A 20933-nucleotide genomic window follows, 5' to 3' on the forward strand; every position below is an offset into this window, starting at 1 on the left:
GACCACCGTCTCAAGTCGGCCACCAGCTTTACCCTCTGATAACCCCACTTAACAACTGAGTACTACTCATGAAGCAATACTGCTGCAAATCGCAACCATCACTCGACCCATATGAGCTAGAAAATAACTGAGCACCACCGGATTCCCGATCCGAGTCCAACTCTAACCATTCCGCTGACAGATAGACACATTCTTCAGAGCAACTCCCATAAGTTCTCCGCTTGCAATCACATACACATGTTGAACTAGCTCTAGCACCCTCGGGTTGGGAAAATCCGTTACACTGATGACATTTCCAAACATCCCCCAGGATGAACCACTACTACATACATAATTCCCTGATCAGAATCAAACTGAAAGCCCAAGACTCCCTCCCTGCATCCCTTTCAAGCCTCTTGGCTCTACACCCGCGAAATTCCTTCCGCGACCTCAGCAGACATCGCAAACCGAATGTGATTCCATTCCACTGCCGCAAACACGCTGCTCAATGAGCATACTTGGATCACTATAGTCATTACTCTGCTCTGCCGTTTTCACTTCCGTGAATTCGCACTCCCTCTCGGAGTTACACTCCTCTCTCTTTCCTTACCAAGGAAAACCACTTGGCTGCCTTGACACTACCACAAGTGCCACAGCGCTCGCCCAATGCTACACCACTCCTTCATAGTGTATCCGCTATCCATCCAACACACATGCTCTGACTCTGCTTGCAAGGACTCTCGAGTCCATGCACCATCTCCACTAATCAAGATCAATACTCAGGGCCAGACCTTCACATCGCAACAAACTCAATCCATTTCCTCGAACCGATCTATCAATACCTGCAGAGTCTTCAGCATGACTGGACCGCCTTAACAGGCCTTCAGCCAATTTGGACCACTCCCAGAACCTTCAGCCAATCTGGACCGCCCTCTAGTGCCTTCAGTCTGGCTGGACCGTTCTCCAAGACTTCGGCCTGACTAGTACACCTACCGACCTTCAGTCTATCCAGATCGCTCAACTAACATTCATCATTCTGAGCTATCTCTCCGGGAAACCCTCCCATGCATACTGTTCTAGCCCTCTAGGGGTTCCGAACTCTATCTCCATCACACATAATCGATCCCGGCATGACCCTGGCCCTTCACAATCAAATGCACTAGGTTTGTATCCCGCCCCGCATGCCCGACACTTACTCCTACCAGCCTACACTCTGGATTGACAGAACACTGTTGAATCCCAAACAGCTAAGCAACCTCACATGCTCATCGATCTTCCGGAGAATTTGCCAACTCTCCCCCACTTAGGGCACTGACTATTAACCACCTGTCGCTATCACCGACCTCCCAAAACAACCCTACACAAAACCAACACTTACACGCGGACTGATTCTCACTAGCACTAGCAACCTTCACAAAATCACATTTCCACACTGATCATCCTACTCGAAAGAAGCTCAATCTGCAGCTAACCACTCCTCAAAAAGCAGATGCTACCAGGCATTCCGACCGACGCCTGATTCCACTAATAACCCTCATGAATAATAACCAATGAAATTTCCATACAATAACCCATAACCAAACCACAACCCTCAAAAACAATGAATACCGCACCGAAAACCACACACAGATAGTAGCACATAATCAATACTCCACAATAATCACAAGATAACAAGACACCAAGAAAGAAACATACCCGCAGATGCATCCGACACTGCTCTGACCTCCTCTGCTGTAAGCTGAAAAGCACGACCCTGAGCCTTTGGGGGCTCCGCTCCACCCTGACCTCCACCCATGATCCTCAAAGTGGCCGGTGCTGGAGCCTGCACCGGTCCTGCAACAAGCTGTGGACAGTTGACCCTCAAATGTCCAACCTGATGACAATGATAACAAATCCTCAAATCCCGAACGGGCGCTGACTGCCGACAATCCCTCACATAGTGCCCCTCTTTTCCGCACTTGCGGCATGCACCACCAGACCTGCAAACTCCGGTGTGACCCCTCCCACACTTCCCACAAGCGTGGCTGCTCTGATCTCCCACCCTAGAATCAACGGTCTTGGACCGTTTTGGCGCCGGCTGTGACTGCACCGGAGCCTGCCTCAGCTCATGCAACTGCAACTCAATCTCTAACTCACGCCGCCTGGCGGCCTCCTGCCACTCCAACAAGGTCTCGCACCTCTGTGTAGACACAAACTGTCTGATATCCCTCTTGAGCATGCTCAGATATCGAGACATTTGAGCCTGCTCCCAAGCGAACTCAGGGCAGAACATCGCCCTCTTAGTGAGCATCCTGATGATCTCAGCTCCAGGAACTCCTGAGCCAATCTCTCTCTCTCAACCCGCGGAACATAACGAGTGCTGAACATCTCTCTGAACTGATCCCATGAAACCGCAACCCTCTGCGCATCCGAATACGACCACGTGGTCAATCTCCACCAATCCTTCGCCCCGAGCCTTAACAAGTTCAAAGCACATCTCACCCTCTGATCAGTAGGGCATGAACACGTGAAGAAACACCCCTCCACGTCCGATAACCATCTCATAGCAACAATCGGGTCCTGAACTCCATCAAAGGGGGGAGGCTTCGTATTATCGAAGTCCCGATACTGAAAACCCCGACTAACTCCTCCCCCTGCCGCTGCTACAACCGCTGTAGCTGCCGCGGCAGCCATCTCTGTGAGAGCTGCATAGCGTTCATCAAAATACTCAACCATGGCGGTCTTGATCGACCCGAACAGTTCCGGCAACTCAGCCCTAAACAACGCAGCAATCTCATCACGCAGGATCTCACGAATCCTCGCATCCAACTCGCATGTGGTCATCTGACCAATAACCTCGGGCGGCACAGACCTGCCCGGAACTCCCTCTCCTGCTCCCGATCCTGAACCGGATCCACTCCTAGCATGCCTCGGAATCTCCATACTGAAAAACACGACAAAATCTCAGACACTTCCCACTATCCCGGGAACCAACTCTCTCAACCCAACCCTAGAGGTCATGGTTTCCCTGATACACGTATGGGTCCTATGCTTTCAATAGTACGGGCCCATACTACCTTCCACACCTACCCATATTTGTATGAAGTACTACCACAACACCCTAGTGAAAACATGCAGAACAACGCTCAACCCTCACTACTAGAGGAACACTAGAAATCTCCCACAAGGAAACCCTAGGCTACAGGCATCACAATTCAGGCAACATTATCATGAAATCCTGAAGATCCCTAGCCTAGCACTAGCATGCTATTCTAACAAAGCTCAAAAACAAACAACATGTATGGTAATTTGGGGTTACTTACTGGCTCCGGCTGATCGTACCTCCGCGTCCTCCTTTACCCATTTTGAAAGCCATTTTAAATTCTCTTTTGAAAACTCTCCTCGACTTGAGACTGGAGTCACATGAGTGTTCCTCCAATTCACTCAAACCAAGGCTCTGATATCAACTTGTAACGACCGAAAAATTCCAACTAATTTAAATTTTTCAAAAACAACCCGATTCCGTTAAAGTTATTACAAAAAGGTTTTCAATACAATTTATTTAAAGTATTCCGAGAATCACATCACATGTAACCATGAGGAGCGGTACGATCACGCCTTCGCTTTGCCACGGTCTCCTGAAGAACCTGAAAAACATTAAACCACAAATGTAAGCCCGAAAGCTTAGTGAGATATCCCCAAAATACCAACCACATATACCATACACGCATAACATGCCATAACATATCCGATCACAGAACAGCCATGCACTTCGGGTCTACTGTGTGACTGGTCTGCCGCACTGGCCGACAGTCCACCTGGCCCACCCTCCGAGTCTTGCCACATACATCGAGTCTACAGTGTGATTGGTCCGCCCGCACCGGGCCTTCAATCCACCTGGTCCACTCTCTGAGTCTACAGTATGACTGGTCTGCCCGCACCCGGCCTTCAGTCGGCCTGGTCCACTCTCCGAGCCTCGGCACGTCTGGTCCACCCTCTTGGGGCCTACACCCTATCCGGACCGCTCGCTGGGCCTTTGGGACAACCAGTCCGCCCTGGGTATCTTGGCCTATAGCACAAAACAGGACCCGCCTCAACCCAACCCAGTCCAATCAACCATGTGCACATAAACATACAATCATATATCAATTCACAATCAACAAGCCGATCTAACAGATCACATAACATATCATCATCCTAACCAGGATACCGACCTAACCGGTCACTAGCGTAGCATCACCCTACATATCAGGATACCAACCTCAACCAGGTCTCTAACATATACCATCCTAGCTACCAGGATGCAAACATATCAAGCGATAACATAACACAAATACCCGGATCTCAATCCGATAAAGGGTCGGCCTTGGTGCCTTAGACCCTGTTGATATAGTGAGGATACCTCACCTCGAAACTGCCGATTGAACAGATAACCCAAGCTGCTCCGACCACTGATAAGATCTCCACCACTCGCCAACCACCAAAACACTGAACTCAAAACAATATCCAACAATTACCAAAATGCCCCTGGAGAATAACTGGTCAACCCTTGGCCAAAGTCAAAGTCAACCCCTGACTGACTCTACTCGCCGAGTCAACCCGAAGACTCGCCGAGCCCCCATGCTCAGAATTTCCCCAATCCTCGACTCAACTCGCCGAGTCACCCCAAGACTCGTCGAGTCCAACAACTCTGAGTCCATTCACACACAACTCACCGAGTCACCCCTTGACTCACCGATTCATGGCTCAACCAGAAAGGATTGGGACGCTTCGACAAGACTCACCGAGTCCAAGAACAGACTCGTCGAGTCTAAGGCTATCTTCAACCTACTCGCCGAGTTGTTCTTCCGACTCGTAGAGTTCCAGGCCATCTTCATCCAACTCGTCGAGTTGTTCTTCCAACTCGCCGAGTTCCAGCGTATCTTCAAGCAACTCGCCGAGTCCACCCATGTGACTCGCCGAGTACCACCGGGTCCGAATCCATACAGAGGCTTTCCAAGCCATGCAGATGATCCAACCCATAGATCTACTGTAACAACGTAAATTTCAAAACAATTTTTTGCATTTTATAAAACACAAATCATTTAACATTCATAAAAACATTAGTGTTTGAAACTCAATCCATAATATATAAAAATTCCCAAGATCTGATAACATAAAATCCCGTGTGTGTGTACTGATCAAGCCGGTGCTTTCCCACGGTCATCACTAGTACTTGAAACAAATAACACCAACACTGTAAGCACAAAGCTTAGTGAGTTCCCCAAAATACCACACATAACACATATTAGCCACTCAAGGCTATAACTCTGTGGGTACGTGGACCCTACTTTGTGAACCATCTGGTTCTAACTCTGTGAACCTTCTGGTTCCAACTCTATAGACATGCACAGCATAAATCACATAGAAATAATGCACTACAACACATAACATACATATCATACAAATACTCTGTTACATAACTCTGGTTACCTACTCAAGGTAAAATATAGTGAGAAGACTCACCTCGTGTATCTCGCTAACTCTCAAATCCCGGAAATCACTCACTCTCGATCCCCGAGCTACAATTCTCCTATAACACAATATATCTCTAATTAACACTTTCACAACTATGGCTGACTACCCCTATCAAGTCAACACTGGACAACTCTGGTCAACGGTCAACTTTCACCGGACTCGGCGAGTGCACTTGAGCGACTCGGCGAGTCTATACGTGTCCACTGACTCCCTAGGATCATCTCTCGACACGTAGAGTATTTCACCCACTCGACGAGTTCCACCTGGCATGAATCGCGGGGCCACCACGACTCAACTCGCCGAGTCTCAAGAACAACTCGGCGAGTTCAGGGTCAACTTAGCCCCCATAATGACTCTCTTTGACTCATTGGATCAACCCCCAACCCGACGAGTCCACTCACTGAACACTTTACGTGAAACCCCGACCCTACTCGCCGAGTCTCAAGAACAACTTGGCGAGTTCATGCAATGCACAAACTCTATTGACCTTCTGAGGCCAAATCTGCTTTCCCAAACCATAGATCTAGCCTCCCTAAGCATGAATGTCACCTAAAGTTTGGAACTTGATGCTTGCATAACCCTCACGAGGCATCAAAAGATGATTTGGTCCCAAAAATGACCACCTAGGTCTAATAAATCCATAACAACCCAAAAATCCCCAAGGGTTAAGGTCTCTAGACCTCTTTGAGTCCAGATCCAAGGCATAAACTCGAAGAGGGACCAATTGCTTTACATAATCATTCCTCAAAGGGGTTATAAAACCCTAACTCTAAAGATTAACCCTAAAGCTGAAGGTGATTCGAACCATTACCTCAAAATGAAGCCTCTGGACTCTGGATCTGCTAGAATCTCACCTCCTCCTTGCTCTTGCCACCTTCTTCTTGCTAAACAAGGAATACAATGGCTCAAAAGTGACTTCTTCTCTCCCAAAACGAATTTGCTCTCTTAGGGTTCTCTTAAGGGACTGGTAGCCGCAATGGGAGGCTATAAGTGCCCTTAAATAGGCTCTAAACCCGGGGATATAAGGTTTCATTAAACATCGTGGACTTGCCGAGTCCATTCCTTGGACTCGCCGAGTCCAGGCGCGAACCCACGTCCAAAACCGCGATCCTACTCGGCGAGTTTGAGCTCCAACTCGCCGAGTCCCCTCACAAAACACCAAAATATAAGAATACATAATACCTGGGAATCCGGGCTGTTACAATTCTCCCCTACTAGAACTAGACTTCGCCCTCGAAGTCTCGCTCTGCAAATAACTCTGGATGCTGCTCACGCATCTCACGCTCCGGCTCCTAGGTCATCTCAGACCCCTTCCGACGCTGCCACTGAACCAAAAACCAAGGGTACCTCCTTGTTCCTCAGAACCTTGATTTTCCGATCTCTGATCACCACTGGTCTCTCAGCATAATTCAGGCTCGCATCCACCTTAATATCCTCTAATGGAACCACTGCCGACTCATCGGCTATACACTTCTGCAGCTTCGACACATGGAAAGTGTCGTGAATCCGCCCCAACTTTGCTGGCAAATCCAAACGATAGGCTACCCGGCCTACCCTCGCGATCACTCGGAATGGACCAATATATCGGGGCCCCAACTTGCCCCTTTTCCTGAATCGAATCACTCCTTTCCAAGGAGAGACCTTCAGGAGCACAAAGTCGCCAACCTGAAACTCAAGCTCGAACCGGCGCCTGTCCGCATAACTCTTCTAACAACTCTGAGCGGTCAACAACCTCTGCCTGACCTGCTGGATCTACTCTGTCGTCTGAAGCACGATCTCTGTACTGCCCATCACGCGTTGTCCAACCTCTCCCCAACAAATGGGGGTCCTGCACATCCTCCCATACAACAGCTCAAAGGGCGGCATACCAATGCTCGAATGATGGCTGTTGTTGTAGGAAAACTCTGCCACACTACTTATTGAAATGAAAGACCGAACATTTAAAGGGAAAGTACGTATCCCAACTTCCCCCGAAATCCAATACACATGCCCGAAGCATGTCCTCGAGCGTCTGAATCGTCCGCTCACTCTGCCCGTCTGTCTAGGGGTGATATGCGGTACTAAAATGCAGCCTAGTACCCAACTCCTCATGAAACTTCTCCCAGAATCTGGAAGTGAAACGTACATCCCGGTCTGAGACAATCGAGATCGGCACCCCATGCCGGGATACAACTTCCCTCACGTATATCACTGCTAACTTCCCTGTAGAAGAACTCTCGCTGATGGGAAAGGAGTGAGCGCTCTTCGTCAATCTATCCACAATCACCCAAATTGCATCGACTCCCCTAGCAGTCCTTGGCAATTTGGTGATAAAATCCATGGTGATCTGTTCCCACTTCCATTCGGGAACCTCCAACGGCTGCAACTTACCTATGTGGCCTCTGGTGCTCGGCCTTAACCCTACGGCAGGTCAAGCACCTCTCAACAAACCACGCAACATCCCTCTTCATACAGGGCCACCAATACTCTTTCCTCAGGTCCAAATACATCTTAGTGGCCCCCGGATCGATTGAAAATTTCGACCGATGAGCCTCCTCCATCAAAATGGTACGCGTTCCTCCCATAAATGGCACCCAGATACACCCCTGGAATGTCATAAGCCCCCGACCATCAGTTACGAACTATGAAATCAATCCAACAACTCGCTCTTTCTTCTGCATCTCAGGTTGCACAGCCTCGGCCTGTGCCCCACGAATGGCGTCCAACACTGGAGCTATCACGGTCAATCTCAAACATACATCCCGCAGCGGGGTGCTCTCCGCCCTGCGGCTTAGTGCATCGGCTACCACATTACCCTTGCCTCGGTGGTACAAGATCTCACAATCATTATCCTTGACCACATCCAACCACCTTCTATGACGCATATTTAGGTTGGGCTGATCCATCAAATACTTCAAACTCTTATGGTCCGTGTATATCGTACACCGAACCCCATACAAGTAGTGACGCCAAATCTTGAGGGCGAACACCACTGCCCCCAACTCTAGATCATGGGTGGGATATCTCGTCTCATGAGGCTTCAACTGCCTCGATGCATATGCTATCACATGCCCTCTCTGCATCAGTACCGCTCCCAACCCCAAGATCGATACATCACAGTATACCATAAAGTCCTCCATCCCTTTCGGGAGGGCTAACACCGGGGCTTCGCATAACCTTTGGCGAAGTGTCTCAAAGGAGGCCTGCTACTCGGGGCCCCATGAAAAAGCAACACCCTTCCGGGTCAACCTGGTGAGTGGCACTGTGATTTTGGAGAAGTCCCTGATAAATCTCCGATAATAACATGCCAACCCTAGGAAACTCCTGATCTCAGAGGGTGACCTCGGCACCTCCCAACTCATCACCGCCTCAACTTTGGCCGGGTCGACCAATATCCCTTTCTGGTTAACGAGATGACCCAGGAACTGGACCTCTCGCAACCAGAAATCACACTTGGAGAATTTGGCATAAAGCCTCTCCGACCTCAGAACTACGAGGATCTCCCTCAAATGCTCCTCATGCTGCTCTCTAGATCTCGAATATACTAAAATATCATCGATGAACATAATCACTGACCGATCCAGCATCAGCCTACACACTCGGTTCATGAGATCCATGAACACTGCCGGGGCATTGGTGAGCCCGAAAGGCATCACCACAAACTCGTAATGCCCATAACGCGTCCTGAAAGCTGTCTTCTGGATGTCCTCATCTCGCACCCTCACCTGATGATATCTAGACCTCAAATCAATCTTGGAAAACCAAGATGCCCCCTGTAGCTGATCGAACAAATCGTCGATCCTCGGCAACGGGTAACGGTTCTTGACCATCAGCTTGTTCAACTCCCGGTAATCAATGCACATCCGGTGTTAACCATCCTTCTTCTTGACAAACAGAATAGGCGCTCCCCACGGCGAGCTGCTCGGCCGAATAAACCCCTTCCCAAGCAGCTCCTAAAGCTGCGAGGATAACTCTTGCATCTCTGGAGGTGCAAGGCGATAAGGCACCTTAGCAATAGGCGCGGCCCCCGGAACCAAATCGATACTGAACTCCACTTGCCTCACAGGAGGCACACCCAACAACTCCTCAGGAAATACATCCGGGAACTCACGCACTACCGGAACCTCCTCAACTGACCTCGGTCTCTCAGAATCCACCCACATATCCATCACATACGCCACAAAACCCTTACAACCCTGCTGTAGACACTGCCTCGCCCTAGCGGCCGAACAAAACGCTGATCCAGAACATGTACCCTCGCCGTACACCGTAAGAACTCCCCTACTAGGGTCTCGTATGGTCACCAGCTGTCGCTCGCAGTCGATAACCGCACCGAATCGGCTCAACCAGTCCATGCCCACAATGACACAGACATCACCCATCGATATAGGAATCAAATCAATCGGAAACTCAACACCGAAAATCTCTAACACGCATCCCCGGAGAACCTCCGTGGCATATATCACCCTCTCGTTAGCTATGGAAACTCTCAGAGGCCGACTCAATGCCTCACAACTAACACTGATATGCTGACTAAAGGCCAAAGACAAAAAAGACCGACTCGCACCCGAGTCAAATAACACTAAAGCAGGTACGTAGTTCACAAGGAAAGTACCAGCCATGACATTGGGCGCAGCGCGGACCTCCTCCGCAGTCAACTGAAAGGCCCTCCCTCGTGCCCTCGGCGCCTCAGCCTTCACTGGCTGACTCTCGGTAGCTCTGATGGCGGCAGGGACAGATCCCTGAGGTGCTCCCTGAGATGATCCTGGCAATTGCGGACACTCCGCCTTCCGGTGTCCGGTCTGGTTGCAGTGGAAGCACACTGCAAATCCCCTGGGGCAGTCCTTGGCCATATGCCCCTCCTTGCCACACTTGTAGCAAGATCCCGCTCTGCAGACTCCCTCATGACCCTTGTCGCACTTCCCACAAATGCAGTCCTTCTGGCTCCCTGGTTTGGGATCAGCGGGTTTGGCCCGCTTGGCTGCCGGCTGAGACTGCGCCGGTTGCCGATCCCTCCCCTGAGACTCCGCCTCCTCCCTGGCCTGAGTCTCTAGCTCAATCCCCCTCTTCCAGGCATTTGCCTAAAGCTCGGCAAATTTCTGGTACGAGTAGTTCGCCACGAACTCCCGAATGTCTCGCCTCAAGATACTCAGATATCGGCTCATACGTGCCTGCACCGTAGACACGTGCTCAGGGCAGAACATCGCCCTCTCATAGAACATCCTGGTAATCACCGTAAAAAACTCAGTACCCTTCTTGAGGGTCAGAAACACATGGGCCAAATGCTCCCTCTACACCTGGGGAACATACTCATCTCGGAACATGGCAGTGAACCTCTCCCAGGTCACCGCCGCAAGCTCAGCAGGCGTAAAGTGCGCCGTCACAAACTTCCACCAGTCCTTCGCTCCCAAGCAAAGCTGGTTCAGCGTGAACCGAACCTTCAAATGCTCAGGAGATGAGCAAGTGAAGAAACACCCCTCTATGTCAGAAATCCACCTCATAGCTGCCACCGGGTCCTGGGTCCCATCAAACTCTGGCGGTTTTGTGTTGCTGAACTCACGGAACAACAATGCATCACCACCTTGCGGCCTCGCGGCAGCAATAGCTGCAGTGGTCGCTGCAACAACAGCCTCAGAAAGAGAGGCATAACGCTCATCGAAGGTCTCAATAAGTGTGGTCTTAATAGACCCGAACATCTCTGGTATCTCTGCCCTGATGGCCGCAGCCACCTCCTCATGGATGATTCGGCGGATCTCCTCATCACTGGTCCCACTGCTCTCAAGCATAAGATGTGTCCTCACCATGATCTACCTCTGAAATACAACATACGATAAATTAGAATCCATTCGAGCATACTCACACTCGACAACTCATTCCTCCTTGATCCTTGGTATTCCAAAGATTCGTACTTGGGATGTACTCCGCCACAGTGCTTTCAGTAGTATGGGCCCAATACTACTGTCCGCACCGTATCAGAATACACCCCAAGCCCTCCTCTTCGGATCCCAATTCCAAGTACTCTATCATGCATAGACCACTCTCTAATAGACCTCTCATAAGCCCCTCGCTGCTACTTACTCACTCTCAAGCATCTCATAGCAGCTCACCTCTTCCTAGGCTAAGGCATCACAAATCAGGCCACTCTAGTCCTAATAGGAGTACCTAGCCTACTCTAGCATGTGAATACATCATATCAATATCAATATCACATAACATGAGGGTATTTTGGGAAATTACCGTTCGGGCGCGGACCGATCGTACACACAACTCTGCTCTGCGTTTTTCCAAAACTCTTTTACTCTTTTTGAAAATACCTCTCAAATCCTCAGTTTGAGTTCAAATACGCCCGAAGGTGTACTTGTAACAACGTAAATTTCAAAACAATTTTTCGCATTTTATAAAACACAAATCATTTAACATTCATAAAAACATTAGTGTTTGAAACTCAATCCATAATATATAAAAATTCCCAAGATCTGATAACATAAAATCCCGTGTGTGTGTACTGATCAAGCCGGCATCTTCCCACGGTCATCACTAGTACCTGAAACAAATAACACCAACACTATAAGAACAAAGCTTAGTGAGTTCCCCAAAATACCACACATAACACATATTAGCCACTCAAGGCTATAACTCTGTGGGTCCGTGGACCCTACTCTGTGAACCCTCTGGTTCTAACTTCTTGAACCTTCCGGTTCCAGCTCTATAGACATGCACAACATAAATTAAATAGAAATAATGCAGTACAATACATAACATACATAGCATACAAATACTCTGTCACATAACTCTAGTTACCTACTCAAAGTAAAGTATAGTGAGAAGACTCACCTCGTGTATCTCGCTAACTTGTAAATCCCAGAAATCACTCGCGCTCGATCCCCCGAGCTACAATTCTCCTATAACACAATATATCTCTAATTAACACTTTCACAACTAAGGCTGACTACCCCTATCAAGTCAACAAAGGTCAACTCTGGTCAACGGTCAACTTTGACCGGACTCGGCGAGTGCACTAGAGCGACTCGGCGAGTCTATACGTCTTCACTGACTCCCTAGGATCCTCTCTCGACACGTCGAGTATTTCCCCCACTCGACGAGTTCCACCTGGCATGAATCGCGGGGCCACCACGGCTCAACTCGCTGAGTCTCAAGAACAACTCGGCGAGTTCAGGCTCGACTCAGCCCCCCTAATGACTCTCTCTGACTCACTGGGTCAACCCCAACCCAGCGAGTCCACTCGCTGAGCACTTTACGTGAAACCCCGACCCTACACGCCGAGTCTCAAGAACAACTCGGCGAGTTCATGCCATGCACAAACTCTATTGACCTTCTGAGGCCAGATCTGATTTCCCAAACCATAGATCTAGCCTCCCCAAGCATGAATTGTTGGGTTATGAGCATTCTAACACTCCTAAGTGTACATGCAACCCTAAATACCTTGGATCTATGTTTTCTCTATTATACATGCAAATAAGAATATCCAAGGTATTATCCTAATCTAGCATACAAAACAATAACTATAGCAAGATAGAATACATACCTCTTTGGTGTAGAAAGTCTTCATGAAGCTTGAGTGCCTAGTGCCCCAAGTGTGACACCTCAAATGGTTCACACAAAACCAAATACATATGGAATGACTTGAGAGAATTCTACACTTCATGAAATCGGCTAGCCCTCTCTAGAATAATACTAGTGCCGATTTTGCCAAGAATAATATCTTTATATAGTGTTACAATTAGGGCAAACCCTAATTGTCATGACTTTCCATTTCCTTGGATCCATGGGTTCAAATACACCATGGAGCATCCATGGAGCATCATATGGGTTTTGGCCCAACTAGATAATCCATGGAGCATTAGCCCACTATACAAGTATGGATGATTTACACAATCAACCCATATATTTAATTAGTCTTCTTTTGATCACTTAATTAATCCTAGATTAATTCTTGATCAATACTAATTAAATAATCTTATTATTCTTATTATTAATATACTAGAACTTATAATATATTAATAACCATAAGTGTCTTATTTCTCTCATTTAGTCTATCCAAGTGCATGATGTCATGCAACCCAAATGGACCATGCCGGGTCGGGTCAAGTCTTACCAATTATAGTTATGGACTTAGACATTAATCCAACAGTCTCCCACTTGGATAAGTCTAAAACTATTATTGCGTATGACTTCAGGAACCAACTGGCAATCGTAGCTCTCAAAAGCTTCTGTCGAACTCTGACCTTGTAGATGAACTCTGACCTTTGTCAATGACTTGTCCATTAGATAAGGGATCATATATTCCTCCATTCTAGATATCATATGGACTGAGACATGGATTATAATCATTCTCTCTGTCCATTTGTTGTTTCTCGATTTCCGATTTATGACGACTGACTAATTGAACAAATCAAATCAGTCCTGGCCCGGCCGAGCACTTCCATTTGTCATCATCAAATCATCGAGGGGCCCACAGATATCGCTTTTATCCCGAAGGTAAAAGGAATGGATAAACTTCGACTCATATGGCTTGTTCTACTACTTATTGAATCATACACAAAAGCACGTTTTATAGCACCGAGTTACCGTATGCATTTTCGTGCAATCAATGTACTATCAACTCATAGTAACAACTCATATCTCTAGGTTTGAAGAATATAAGATATTATCGTCTCATGATCACTCGTGATAAAATCCATGAAGTGATTCCAATGAGCGCGGGTTGAATCCAATACTCAGAACTTATGAGCACTCATGAGTGTTGTAGCCCTTTGTCCAACACCTTAGACCTCTACAAGCCAACCCATGACAGTCTTAATTCATATCTACTTCCAACATATGACCGACTGTGGATGGTTTGAATAACTTAGTCATTCCGGAAGAATAACCTAGTTTATTCGGGAAGTCAAAACATGCAAAATGAAACACAATAATAATAGAATCCAATATGGTATCAACTCTTTGAACATAAATAAAACACCTTTTATTTATCACCATATGATTACACATTATTCATTGTATACTGTTTCAGCTATCAACTTTATTCTTGAATTTAAAACAATAGTTGTCCCATGCTCCAAGCATGTACACTATGTTTTCTTAAACACTAGTCATGCCACACACCAAGTATGCATACTATGTTTGTCTATGATCTTTACTTTGTGAACTAGATCAATTGAACATAACTTCAATGATTCTCTTTTCACACTCCCAAATCCTTACTGCAAATGCAAGAATTCCAAATTCATGCCATTTACTGAAATCTGTTAGATTCTAAACTTATATGCATTGATCTTCTTGTAATGATTATGTACAAAATCAGAAAGACTTGACAACAATCCTTACAGAGCATTCCAAAGGAGATCAACTCTTTGGAAATATCCTTCTTGCATTAAGTTTCCTTAATCTTACACAGATTGAAAATTCTAACTTTGAAACATTTCCAGATTCCATTTTGACTATCACTTCTAAACAAGAGTTGCCTCCTTACAGACTATGTCAATATGGTCCTTCCAGAATTATTACTATACTTCCAATTGTCCTTGAGCAACCAATCTTTGGTAAACCTTAGATTGTCCTCGACAATTGTTTGATCCTTTTAGTCATATCCAGTTCTAAACCTTTTCCCTTCTTAATGCCCCAGGCATTTGGAAAATTTTAGAACGGATGATTATAGCACATGTAATCGATCCTATATCCGAAGCATATGGGACACGATTCATGATGTCTCACACAAAGACTAAACCAGTCTTTTGCTATAACATTTCCATTTCAATTTGCCAAGTTCTCATAATTCAGATTATGAAAAGGGATGCCGTAATCATAATCGAATTTTAGAACGCAAATAATGGACCCATATACAGAATTTCCTTATGTTGAGCCATTCCAACATGAAATTCATATATATTTCCTTGACTAAATGATTAAAACCTCACGATCTAAGCTGATAGATTTGAGATGAAGTATAATTTCCTCTCCCTTAATTATAGCAAAACAACTTTTCCCAATTGAGACCTTTTTGTTTTCTATAATTAACATTGCTAACTTGCAATACTTAACATAATTATCATGCTCCCACTAACATGATGATTAGTAGCATAACACTTATGCTCCCACTAGCTTTGACATGTACTCAGAAATCAACTGACTTCCTTACCAAAGTTCATATTTCTGATACTAGATTGTTTTGATAAAACTTTGTCAAAATCATACACCTTCCCTTAGATAGCACACTTGTGTGTCTAAACAATTACGAAGAGTGATGCCGTAATCATAATGTTTAGACCTTTTTGCCACTTCTCACAAGTCCATGTTAGTGTGCCGGTTAACCACACGCGCTCCACTAACGACTTTGAGAATGCAAATATCACAATTGCTATCTAGCTAAAATCTACTTAGTGAAAGTGTTTCCGCACCATCATTTTCATGAATCGGAGAGAAACCTTATGACACTTAGATTTACTGGTGTATGTGTTCTTATCCATGTGAATTGTCAAAATCATAGTCACAAGACAAGGATAATGACAAATCCAAACTCATATGGACTGAACTCAATCTTAATTTCTTGCCACCTGGCAGCTCAATGGCCTACCATTGCTTCCAAGTTGTTATGCAACACATTGAGAACTCTAAGAACTCATATGCAAAGTCAACTTTAACTGGAATGGGCACATAATATGTCAACACGATAGGTTATAAACTTCAAGTCGTGTGCTAGAAAAGAACTTCAGGTTTTATTCTTGGTTAGTTCTTGAGACTTTCAAGACCTTTAAGACTCCCACTGTCCTCTTGACCTATAAGACTCCCTTGTCAAATATCCAAGAGATAGTGTAGATTCTAATCAAGACAAACACTTCACACAATTGGCCTAAGTTGGTCTTTGTTTTATCCAAAACATCACAACTTACCAATTTCAAATGTACAAGAGTAGAAAACTTTTACTCTTACATTTGACAAGTGTTTTAAACCTTCTTTGAGACATGTCACTCAAGTTACAATCTTGGAGTATGACTCTAAGACTTGTATTGGAACGAAGTATGACTCATCTTCTTGATTTAACCACTTCAACAATTCAAGTTCCTCTTCTTAGTCATAAGAATGCACTAAGATTTCCTTAGAGAACTAATTGTGCTATGGTTTCTTAATCATTAAGATGATCACAAAAGCTGATACTAAAGTACTCTCCCATCTTTTCAGATTTGAGAGACGTTTATCCTTCTGCCTAAATTGATTCTTCTTATTCGCTCTGCCATACATTGGAACCTTTTTCCAATGTCTCAGAATTACACTTAAGCTTGTAAGTATAATCATATTTACTGTGCTTTAGTAAACTATGACGAATAGTTTTATCAATCTTTTTGTGGTGGACTTGACCAGTGCACAAGAATGTGTACTCGATCCCTTAGTCCTTTACTTGACTCACACATCCATGTGAACAAGTAATTAGTCTTAATTTTCCAATACTTGAAAGTTCTCATTCATCATGCTATACAACTTGCATGATTCCAAGTCCCGGTCCAATTGAGACTTGGGTGATGAGAATCTTTCCTTATTTGGTAAATTTAGACATTACCACAAATGAAAGAATCAATTTCATATTTCACTCTTGCTATTAATGGAATCATATAAGCAACAATTTTCCCTCAAATGCAATTGTAAGGATATTTTAAAATAAATAAAATCAAAAATTTCCTTTTATTTTAAACTTTGCGGAAAACTTATCCTTACAATCCATATGAATACTTGTTGTTACCTATTCCTAAGCAATATCTCATAACTCCTAAGAAGTAGCTCATGAATTCGATCTTCAAACTATGCGATAGAAATCCATCTACACCATCAGATTCAGCATATTCTTTCTTTAAGTTTCTTCACTTTTCTTTCATTCTTAAGACATCACCATGTGACCCAGTCACATCATGTATCAAGAATCTCAGAATAGAAACTTAACAGAGTTAGAAAGTGGAATTTACCTAAAGTAGAATCAAACTTATTGACTTTAACATCCTTAGGTAAATTTGGCAGCTTCGTGACCAATGCCCCTTCCTTTGGCAATATAAACATATGGACCCTTTGATAATGGTACACGAGACTATCACAGACTTAGCTTTTCTCTTTACCATTCGGTCAACCGAGTTGACTATGGCCGATCCCTTTCCATTGGGAAGAGAATGCTTTACTAGATAATGTCATCATTGTCAATGTCCATAAAGTTTTAGGAAGTTGATCTTAGCAAATAGATAAGATCATTAAGGTTCTTGTCATAGTCGGTTTCATAGGTGTTCCAAAAGAACTCACTATGTGACTTAGAAAGTGATTGAACCACCAACTTTCTCAAGACTTCGACACCCAACTCTCCCGGCTTGTCAATATGTGACTACATCTTCAAGATGTGCTCACACCTTGACCTTGCCTCTCCAATAGGGCTTGAGTGACCTTAAACTTTTCAAGAACTTATGGGTTAGGGAGAATAATTGGAGGAGGAGAAAGAAGTATGATATCCCTGGGACATCATCTTCATTAGGAAACCTTGTTTCAAGAGATTCGGAAGATCATAGGTGTCTAAACCAGACATCTTTTGGGAGATATTCAAGATAGTTGATTTTAAGTCCTTAATATGACACCCAATTTGAAATATTAAGGCTAGGACCCAACAAACTATTTTATAACTTAGAAGAGGTATGCCGTAATCCAAGCTATAAAATATTTGAAGGTAGGTGAATGACGATTCACCAATTTCCACCAAGATAAACGAAATGTATTATTAGGTTTTAATTGGTTTTGAAACTCCTAGATGTTTGAGATTCATTGAACTGTTCAAAGGCATGTTTCAATCTCGAGTGTGCCCTTCAGGTTTTGTGACTGGGATGCCGAGGATCACAAAACAAGGTGTGAAGTAACCATGCAAATCACTTGGTACCCTTAATAAATTACCCCTCAATCGATGTGCCGGTTAACCACACACGCTCCATCGATACTATGATAAATATTAAGTCACCCTTTACCTACCTTGTTAAGTCCAAGTTAGTGTGCCGGTTAACCACACACACTCCACTAACGACTTAAACAAAGTGCAAAGTGTAATTTCATGGATTAGCACCTTATTCACATTTTTCCTAAGTAAATAAGATTGGGTATTATTAAGAGTTTAGTTACTTAGTATTATCATTAATACTTTTAATGAAGGGAGAATTCTAGTCCTGTCAAACCCGTTCGGCTAACGACCCTCCACCGGTCAAGCAAGCGGTGGGTGAGAGTGGACACCCATTAAGTTGCCATTTTATAGGCAACAACCTTATACCCACCTTATAGACCGGCTTCGTGAATGAGGCGTACTAGCGGTAAGACTGACTTTACTCTTATACATATATATATTATTAACTTATAATATTATAAAGTATAAGGGTTGAATTTTAACTTTTAAAAATCTAAGGGCTAACTTGGAATTAAAGTATTCATACTTGAAAACTTTTCAAGTTCCAAAACTTGAGGGCAAGTTTTGAAACTATTCAAAACTAATTAATTCCATAACTTATGTGTTTAAAGTAGTTTTAATCCAAAAACTCTTCAAGTTCCATAACTTGAGGACAAGTTATGGAAGACTTTAAACTAATAAAAGAAGTAACTTTTTCCTTTATTTTATAACTTATGGATTTAATTATGGTTACATATTTTCCTTTAATGAAGTGACTCTTGAACTTCCATAACTTGAGGATAAGTTATGGAGTCATAAAAAGTTATTCAATGACACAAGACTCTTCATTTTGTAACCATTGCCAACTATTCAAAACTTTTCATTTCTTGTAACTTATGAGTTTAATAGAGTAATAAAATGAGGACTTTTCATTTTTCTAACTCTTGTGTTCTTTTAATGGTTTTTTTTTTTTTTTTAATCCAAGAGACTTTTGGTTTTCCATAACTTGAGGACAAGTTATGGACTCCATTAAAACACATTATGATCAAGAATTAAACTACCATATAGGTTACAAATAATTCCTATGATCACCTAAACTTCATAAGAACAAGAACATGAATATGAACACTTTCAAGAATCAAAATCACATTAAACTTTGTAATTTTGATAACTAGTTGTTGTAAATGAATTAGCAAAAACATTACACCAGCTAAAACAAGTTTTTCAAGTACCAAAACAGTTTAGGGTAATGTTTCCAATCCATTTCCAGCAACTAAAGTCGAAAATCTGCACTCTGTCGACCCTACTCGCCGAGTTGCATGAACCTACTCGCCGAGTAGGTTGAAGATACTCATGAACTCGCCGAGTCCCCCCCATGGACTCGCCGAGTCCATTCGTCAGGCAGCAAGTTTTCGACTTTTTTCAACTTTTAATTACAAGTATAAGAGAAAGCAAGCCTAGGCTCTGATACCACTGTTGGGTTATGAGCATTCTAACACTCCTAAGTGTACATGCAACCCTAAATACCTTGGATCTATGTTTTCTCTATTATACATGCAAATAAGAATATCCAAGGTATTATCCTAATCTAGCATACAAAACAATAACTATAGCAAGATAGAATACATACCTCTTTGGTGTAGAAAGTCTTCATGAAGCTTGAGTGCCTAGTGCCCCAAGTGTGACACCTCAAATGGTTCACACAACACCAAATACATATGGAATGACTTGAGAGAATTCTACACTTCATGAAATCGGCTAGCCCTCTCTAGAATAATACTAGTGCCGATTTTGCCAAGAATAATATCTTTATATAGTGTTACAATTAGGGCAAACCCTAACTGTCATGACTTTCCATTTCCTTGGATCCATGGGTTCAAATACACCATGGAGCATCCATGGAGCATCATATGGGTTTTGGCCCAACTAGATAATCCATGGAGCATTAGCCCACTATACAAGTATGGATGATTTACACAATCAACCCATATATTTAATTAGTCTTCTTTTGATCACTTAATTAATCCTAGATTAATTCTTGATCAATACTAATTAAATAATCTTATTATTCTTATTATTAATATACTAGAACTTATAATATATTAATAACCATAAGTGTCTTATTTCTCTCATTTAGTCTATCCAAGTGCATGATGCCATGCAACCCAAATGGACCATGCCGGGTCGGGTCAAGTCTTACCAATTATAGTTATGGACTTAGACATTAATCCAACATGAATGTCACGTAAATTTTGGAACTTGATGCTTGCATAACCCTCACAAGGCATCAAAAGATGATTTGGTCCCAAAAATGACCACCTAGTTCTAATAACTCCATAACAACCCAAAAAGCCCCAAGGGTTAAGGTCTCTCGACCTCTTTGAGTCCAGATCCAAGGCATAAACTTGAATAGGGACCAATTGCTTTATATAATCATTCCTCAAAGGGGTTATAAAACCCTAACTCTAAAGATTAACCCTAAAGTTGAAGGTGATTCGAACCATTACCTCAAAATGAAGCCTCTGGACTCTGGATCTGCTAGAATCTCACCTCATCCTTGCTC

Source organism: Lactuca sativa, chromosome 3 (genome assembly GCF_002870075.4).
Source record: "Lactuca sativa cultivar Salinas chromosome 3, Lsat_Salinas_v11, whole genome shotgun sequence".
Lineage (NCBI taxonomy): Eukaryota > Viridiplantae > Streptophyta > Magnoliopsida > Asterales > Asteraceae > Lactuca > Lactuca sativa.